This window comes from Chiloscyllium punctatum, chromosome 38 (assembly GCF_047496795.1).
Source record: "Chiloscyllium punctatum isolate Juve2018m chromosome 38, sChiPun1.3, whole genome shotgun sequence".
NCBI lineage: Eukaryota > Metazoa > Chordata > Chondrichthyes > Orectolobiformes > Hemiscylliidae > Chiloscyllium > Chiloscyllium punctatum.
The window spans coordinates 28,350,068-28,357,431 of record NC_092776.1 but is presented as its reverse complement, the minus strand read 5'-3'; positions in this window follow the sequence as shown (position 1 = coordinate 28,357,431).

Sequence of the window (7,364 nt, the reverse complement as noted above, 5' to 3'; positions counted from 1 at the left end):
CATACAGGTCTCAAAACATTAACTCTGTTTCTCTCTCCACAGATGCTGCTAGACCTGCTGAGTTTCTCCAGCATTCTCTGTTTTGGTTTGGAAGGCTCTTCAAAAATTCAAACTCATAAATACCAAAACATATATAAATTGCACATTTTACACATTGCACAGAATTGTTTTATTGTCATAGATTGTTTAAAACATAGGTATCTCATAAAATCTAGCAATCGTACTGATTGAAGTTGACTGAGAAAACGTTGTAAATGGGGCCTCCAAAATGGAGGTCACAGTGAGAAATGGTGGATCTATGCTGAGACAAGGAAGTTTATTTCAATCAATGCAGACTGTTGGCTCTTACTGTGTTCTGGTACAGTGGGTCCATGTTATTGTCTTCCCTGCATCATCCTACTTGAGTTTTTGTTCTTCCTCCCAAGATAATTAGCAGACCATAGGAGGTAATGACTGAGCCCTCATAATGATCTGTTTATGGAGTATGTAGTACAACACAACAATCTGAGATTACTTCTCTCCCAACTGCAACTGAATGGCTTCCACAGTGAACATGTTGCTGGAGAAGATGGTTTATATGCTCCATTATGTTATTTATGGCTTGTTTCATTATTGATCTGCTCCCTTGTGTGACAGGATGGCAGATGGGTGTCATAAACAATCTGTAGAGGGGATTGCCTTTGAGTTGACAACCTCTGGCTTTATTCTGAGGCCCAAACACAATAAGTAGGGAGAGTGTAAGAGGATTAAGGCACTGGATGCTGCCAGATTGGTAGGCATTTATTAGCATGAACTTCTTGGAGTGGACATACATAATACATGGTTAAAGAATGGTTTTGGTTTCTGTACCTCTTCCCCTTGAAATAAGGGATTCATAGAATCAAATAGTTGCAGTTAATGGTACCACAGATTTTTCTGGCAAATCCACACACCCTTTCATCCTGTTCTCCCATATTGAGGTTGAAGAGGATGAAGTTTCCTCGTTTGGAAAATTTGGCATCTGTCAGCTCTGGGAATGCTTCAAGGAACTTCATACTGTGATAATTTCACAATGTCAACTGCTGCCGTCTGGAAGTTTCAAGAGGCAAAAAAATTCAGGAGAATGACAACTTCCATTATCAGCCACTAGGAATGTCATCCTCTGTTGTGAAGCCTGAGGTCGGTTTCTTTCTTAGTGAATCCAAGCCACCTTAAGCATTCTTCCTAACATATTCAAATGAATGAGTATTGCTCACAGAATACCTGTGGTGTGTAAGGCCTTCATGTGCTTTGTACTTGTAGAGCTTGCCTCCTCTCTCCTCCATTCTATTTCTTGGCATCCTGCAGACATATAAAGCACTACAACCTCACCAGGTCCACTACTCTACCTTTCTGGTTGCTCCCAGAATCTTCTTTCAGAAGGAACTTTGGATGACAAGAGATGTGGAATATCTAGTCAAGAGGAAGAAGGAAGCTTACATAAGGTTGAGGAAGCAAGGATCAGATGGGGCTCGAGAGAGTTACAAGGTAGCAAGGAAGGAACTGAAGAATGGACTTAGAAGACCGAGAAGGTAAAAAAGTCTTGGCGGGTAGGTTTAAGGAAATCCCCAAGGCATTCTACTCTTGGATAAAGAACAAGAAGAGTGAGGGTAGGGCAAGAAAGGGAATAGGGATAATTAGATTAGATTCCCCATAGTGTGGAAACAGGCCCTTCAGCCCAACAAGTCCACACCGACCCTCCAGAAAGCAACCCACCCAGACCATTCCCCTAACTAATGCACCTAACACTACGGGCAATTTAGCATGGCCAATTCACCTAACCTGCGCATCTTTTGACTGTGGGAGGAAACCACCACAGGTATGGGTAGAATGTGCAAACTCCACACAGACAGCTGCCCGAGGCAAGAATTGAACCCAGGTCGCCTGGCACTGCGAGGCAGCAGTGCTAACCACTGAGCCACCGTTCCACCCCAAATAATCCAGGGAATTACAGACCAGTCAGTCTTACCAGTGGTGGGCAAATTATTGGAGAAAATTCTGAGAGACAGGATTTATGAATATTTGGGAAAGCATAGCTTGATTAGAGATAGTCAGCATGGCTTTGTGAGGGGGAGGTCATGCCTCACAAGCCTTATTGAAATATTTGAGGATGTGACAAAAACACAATAATGAAGGTAGAGCAGTGGATGTGGTGTACATTTTAACAAGGCATTTGATAAAGTTCCCCATGGTATGCTCATTCAGAAAGTAAGGAGACATGGGATATAGGTCAATTTGGCTTTCTGGATACAGAATTAGCTGGCCCAAAGAAGACAGAGGGTGGTAGTTAATGGAAAATATTCAGCCTGGAGCTTATGACCAGTGGTGTACCGCAGGGATGTGTTCCGGACCTCTGCTCTTTGTGATTTTTATAAATGACTTGGATGAGGAAGTGGAAAGGTCGGTTAGTAAGTTTGCTGATGACACAAAGGTTGGTAGAGCTTTGGACAGTGTGGAAGGCTGATGTAGGTTGCAATGCGACATTGACAGAATGCAGAGCTGGGCTGAGAAGTCCCAGATGGAAAAGTGTGAAGTGATTCATTTCAGAATATCGAATTTGAATGCAGATTACAGGGTTAAAGGCAAGTTCCCTGGCAGTGTGGAGGAACAGAGGGATCTTGGGATCCACATCCATAGATCCCTCAAAGCTGCCACCCAAGTTGTTAGGGTTTATAAGAAGACATATGGTATGTTGGCTTTCATTAGCAGGGGGAATGAAGTTTAAAAGTCACAAGGTTATGCTGCAGCTCTTATGAAGCCCTGGTTAGACCACACTTGGAATATTACGTTCAGTTCTGGTCACCTCATTATTGGAAGGATGAGGAAACATTTGAGGGTGCAGAGGAGATTTACCAGGATGCTGCCTGGACTGGAGAGCAGGTCTTATGAAGAAAGGTTGAAGGAGCCAGGGCTTTTCTAATTGGGGCAAAGAAAGATGAGAGGTGACTTAATAGGGGTGTACAAGTTGATGAGAGGCGTAGATAGAATGGATAGCCAGGGACTTTTTCCCAGGGCAGAAATGGCTATCATGCGGGGACATAATTCTAAGGTGACTGGACGAAGGTTTCAGGGAGATGTCAGAGGTTGGTTCTTTACACAGAGAGTAGTGGGCGCTCTACGATCAGTGGCAGTAGAGTCAGGTACATTACAGACATTTATAGACTTGTGAAGGCACATAGATGATAGTAAAATGAAGGGTATGTGGGTTAGTTTGATCTTAGAGTAGGATAATAGGTCGGCACAACATTGAGGGAAGAAGGGCCTGTACTATGCTATACTGTTCGATGTTCTCTGGTCTTCTTCCATCCACCAAACAGCTCCAGGAACGCCAAGCAGTGCTCCCACCAAATCAAAAACATCTGATTTGAAACTCAGTCTGTTGAATAGGCCTTGTACAGGTAGACCCATCTTGTCTCCCTCTAATTGTATTTCAAAGAATGATGTGCCAAATTGCTGCAGAGACTATAGCATTACATTGTTTAGAATCTTGGCATTACATTGGCCTGCTGAAGAATACTGACTGCAAAAGGTCTCCTGACACGCAAAGGTATGAACTAATGTGTGCACTCCCCCTACTGCAATGCTCCAAGGGTATAGGCAAAACTGCAAAAGCTGTTATTGGCCTTGAACTGCTAGTGCTCCAGGCAATTTTGAGTCCAATTTACATTCCAGAATGAGACACATCAGAATATGTTGTATGTTTATAGTTAAATGACTCTTGGATCTAGCATGTATGTCTGAAATGTACAACTAAAAAGAAAATTGCAGATCCTGGCGATCCAAACCAAAAATTGAAAGTACCGAAAATATACTGTTGGTAAGTTAGCATGTCATAGTGCCATAGAGGTACACAGCATGGAAACAGACTCTTCATTCCAAGTTGTCCATGCTGACTAATGTCCTAATCAAGTCCCATTTGCCAACATTTGATACATATCCCTCCAAACCCTTCCTATTCATATACCCATCCAGATGCCTTTCAAATGTTGCAATTCTACCAGTCTCCACCACTTCTTCTGGCAGCTCATTCCATACATAAACCACCCTCTGCGTGAAAAGGTTGCCCCTTAGTTCCCTTTTAAATCTTTCCCCATTCACCTTAAACCTATGCCATCTTATTTTGGACTCCCCTATGCCCGGGAAAAGACTTTGTCTATTTACCCTATCCATGCCCCTCATGATTTTATAAACCTCCATAAAGTCACCCTCAGCCTCTGATACTTCAGGGAAAATAGCCCCATTCTATTTAGCCTCTCACTATAGCTGAAACACTCCAATCCTGGCAACACTCTTGTAAATCTATTCTGAACCCTTTCAAGTTTCACAACATCCTTCCTACAGCAGGATGACCAGAATTGCATGCAGTATTCCAAAATGGCTTAACCAATGTCCTGTACAACCGCAACCTGACCTCCCAACTCCTCTATTCAATGCACTGACCAATAAAGACAAGCATAGCAAATGCCTTCACAACTATCTTACCTACCTGTGACTCCACTTTCAAGGAGCTAGGATGCTCACTTCAAGGTCTTGTTGTTAAGCAACATTTCCTAGAACCTTACCATTAAGTTTATAAGTCCTGCCCTGACTTGCCTGTCCAAAATGCAGCACCATGCATTTATCTAAATTAAACTCCATCTGCCACTCCTATGCCTATTAGCCCATCTGATCAAGATCCCACTGTAATCTGAGGTAACCTTTTCACTGTCTATTCCACCTCCAATTTTGGTGTTTACGCAAACTCACTAACCATACCTCCTATGTTCTCATCTAAATCATTTACACAAATGATGAAAGGCACTAGACCCAGCACCAATTCTTGTGGCACACCACTAGTCACAGGCCTCCAGTCTGAAAAACAACCCTCTACCACCACACTCTGCCTTCTACCTTCGAGCTAGTTCTGTATCCAAATAACCACTTGTCTATGTGATCTAACCTTGATAACCAGTCTACCATCAGGAACTTTGTTGAATGCCTTCCTAAAGTCCATATAGATCAGCTCTGCCCTCATCAATCCTCTTCATTACTTCTTCAAAAAAACTCAATCAAGTTCGTGAGACATGATTTCCCTTGCACAAAGCCATGTTGACAATCCCTAATCAGTCCTTGCCTTTCCAAATAAATGGAAATCCTGTCCCTCAGGATTCCCTCCAATAACTTGTTCACCACCAATGTCAGGCTCATCGGTCTATAGTTCCCTGGCTGCTCCTTAACCACCCTTCTTAAACTGTGGCACTGTGTTAGCCAACCTCCAGTCTTCTGGCACCTCACCTGTGACTATCGATGATATAAGCATCTCAGCAAGGAGCACACTAATCAGTTCCCTAGCTTGCCACAGAGTTCTAGGGTACACCTGGTCAGACCCTGGGGATTTATCTACCTTTAGGCGTTTCAAGACACCCAGCACCTCTTCCTCTGTAAGATGGACATTTTTCAAGATGTAACTATCTATTTCCCACATTCTGTATCTTCCATGTCCTTCTCCACAGTAAACACTGATGTAAAATACTCATTTAGTATCTCCCCCATCTCCTGTGGTTCCACACATGGGCTGCCTTGCTGATTTTTGAGGGGTCCTATTCTCTCCCTAGTTACCTTTTTGTCCTTAATGTATTTATAAAATCTCTTTGGATTATTCTTAACCCTATTTGCCAAAGCTATCTCTTGTTCCCTTTTAGCCCTCCTGATTTCCCTTTTGAGTATACTCCTACTGCCTTTACACTCTTCTAAGGATTCACTTGAATTCTGCTGCCCATACCTGACATATGCTTCCTTCTTCTTCTTGACCAAGACCTTAATTTCTCTGGTCATCCAGCATTCCCTATACCTACTAGCTTTGCCTTTCACCCTAACAGAAACATACTGTCTCCGGACTCTCATTAACTCATTTTTGAAGGCTTCCCATTTTTCAGCCATCTCTTACCTGCGAACATCCTCACCCAATCAATTTTTGGAAGTTCTTGCCTAATACCATCAAAATTGGCCTTCCTCCAATTTAGAACTTTAACTTTTGATTCCAGTCTATCCTTTTCCATCACTATTTTAAAACTAATAGAATTATGGTCACTGGCCCCAAAGTGCTCACTTGCCCTGCCTTTTTTCCCAAGAGTAGATCAAGTTTTGCATCATCTCTAGTAGGCACACATTCCCTTCAACTGTCAGCCTTGCCCTTCACCCTAACAGGAATATACAATTTCTGGACTCCCATTATCTCATTTTCGAAGGCTTCCCATTTTCAAGCCATCCCTTTACCTCAAACATCCATTCCCCCAATCAACTTTTGAAAGTTCTTGCCTAATACTGTCAAAATTGGCCTTCATCCAATGGCCCTGTCTGTTTGACTTACTCCTTTTCCCAAGTGTACCAGTCTCAGACTCATCTCTTTCTTCACTGTCTCCTTGGGTCCCTGCTCCCTCCCAATTAGTTAAAATGCTCCCAGACTGCTCTCACAAATCTCCCTGCCACTATATTAGTCCCCTTCCAATTCAGGTACAATCTATCCTTCTTATACAGGTCACTTCTACCCCAGAAGACATTCCAATGATTCAAAAATGTGAATCCTTCTCCTCTGCATAAACCCCTCAGTCACACATTCACCTGCTCTATCCTCCTTGTCGAGAGCTGGTCTCTCCTCCACTTCCTTTTCTGCACTGAGGTGACTCCAGATAAGGAGAATGTGCTAATGGTATTCTTCAGGCTTTGCTTGTCTGTTGCCACTGTGGGGACTGGGCAATGTAGCAATATTTTTACTTCAGTTTTCTTGAATCCTTTATTAGTTGTCCCTATTTAAAAAGGGTTATTTTCATTTGGTTTCCATTTGACTGAGGCAACAGTGTCCCCTTGTGGTTTTATTAAGAATATGCACCTGTAGGGAGTCTGTTCTCTTCCCTGGCTTCATCTACACTCAGATAGCCCTGGAAAAAGAGTATGTAATATCAACTGTTTGAGACCTGATCCCAAGACACAATACTGCTGTTCAAATTTTGCAAGTTTTATTTGTTTTGTGGTTTCAATTTCTATTTAAAAAAAACTACAGTTGCTGCAAACCTCAAATAAAAGCAAAATGTCCTGGAAATATTCAAGCAGTTCTGCCCACATCCACACAGAAAGAAATAGAACTAATGTACTAAAATCCCTACAGTGCAGATAGAGGTCATGTGGCCCATTAAGTCCATGCGCTGATCCTCTGAACAGTATCCCATCCTATCCCTATATTGCCACATTTACTATTTTAACCCACCTAGCCTACGCACTACAGGGCAATTTAGCATGGCCAATCCACCTAACCCGCACATCTTTGGATTATGGAAAGAAACTGGAGCATCCAGAGAAAACCCACTCAA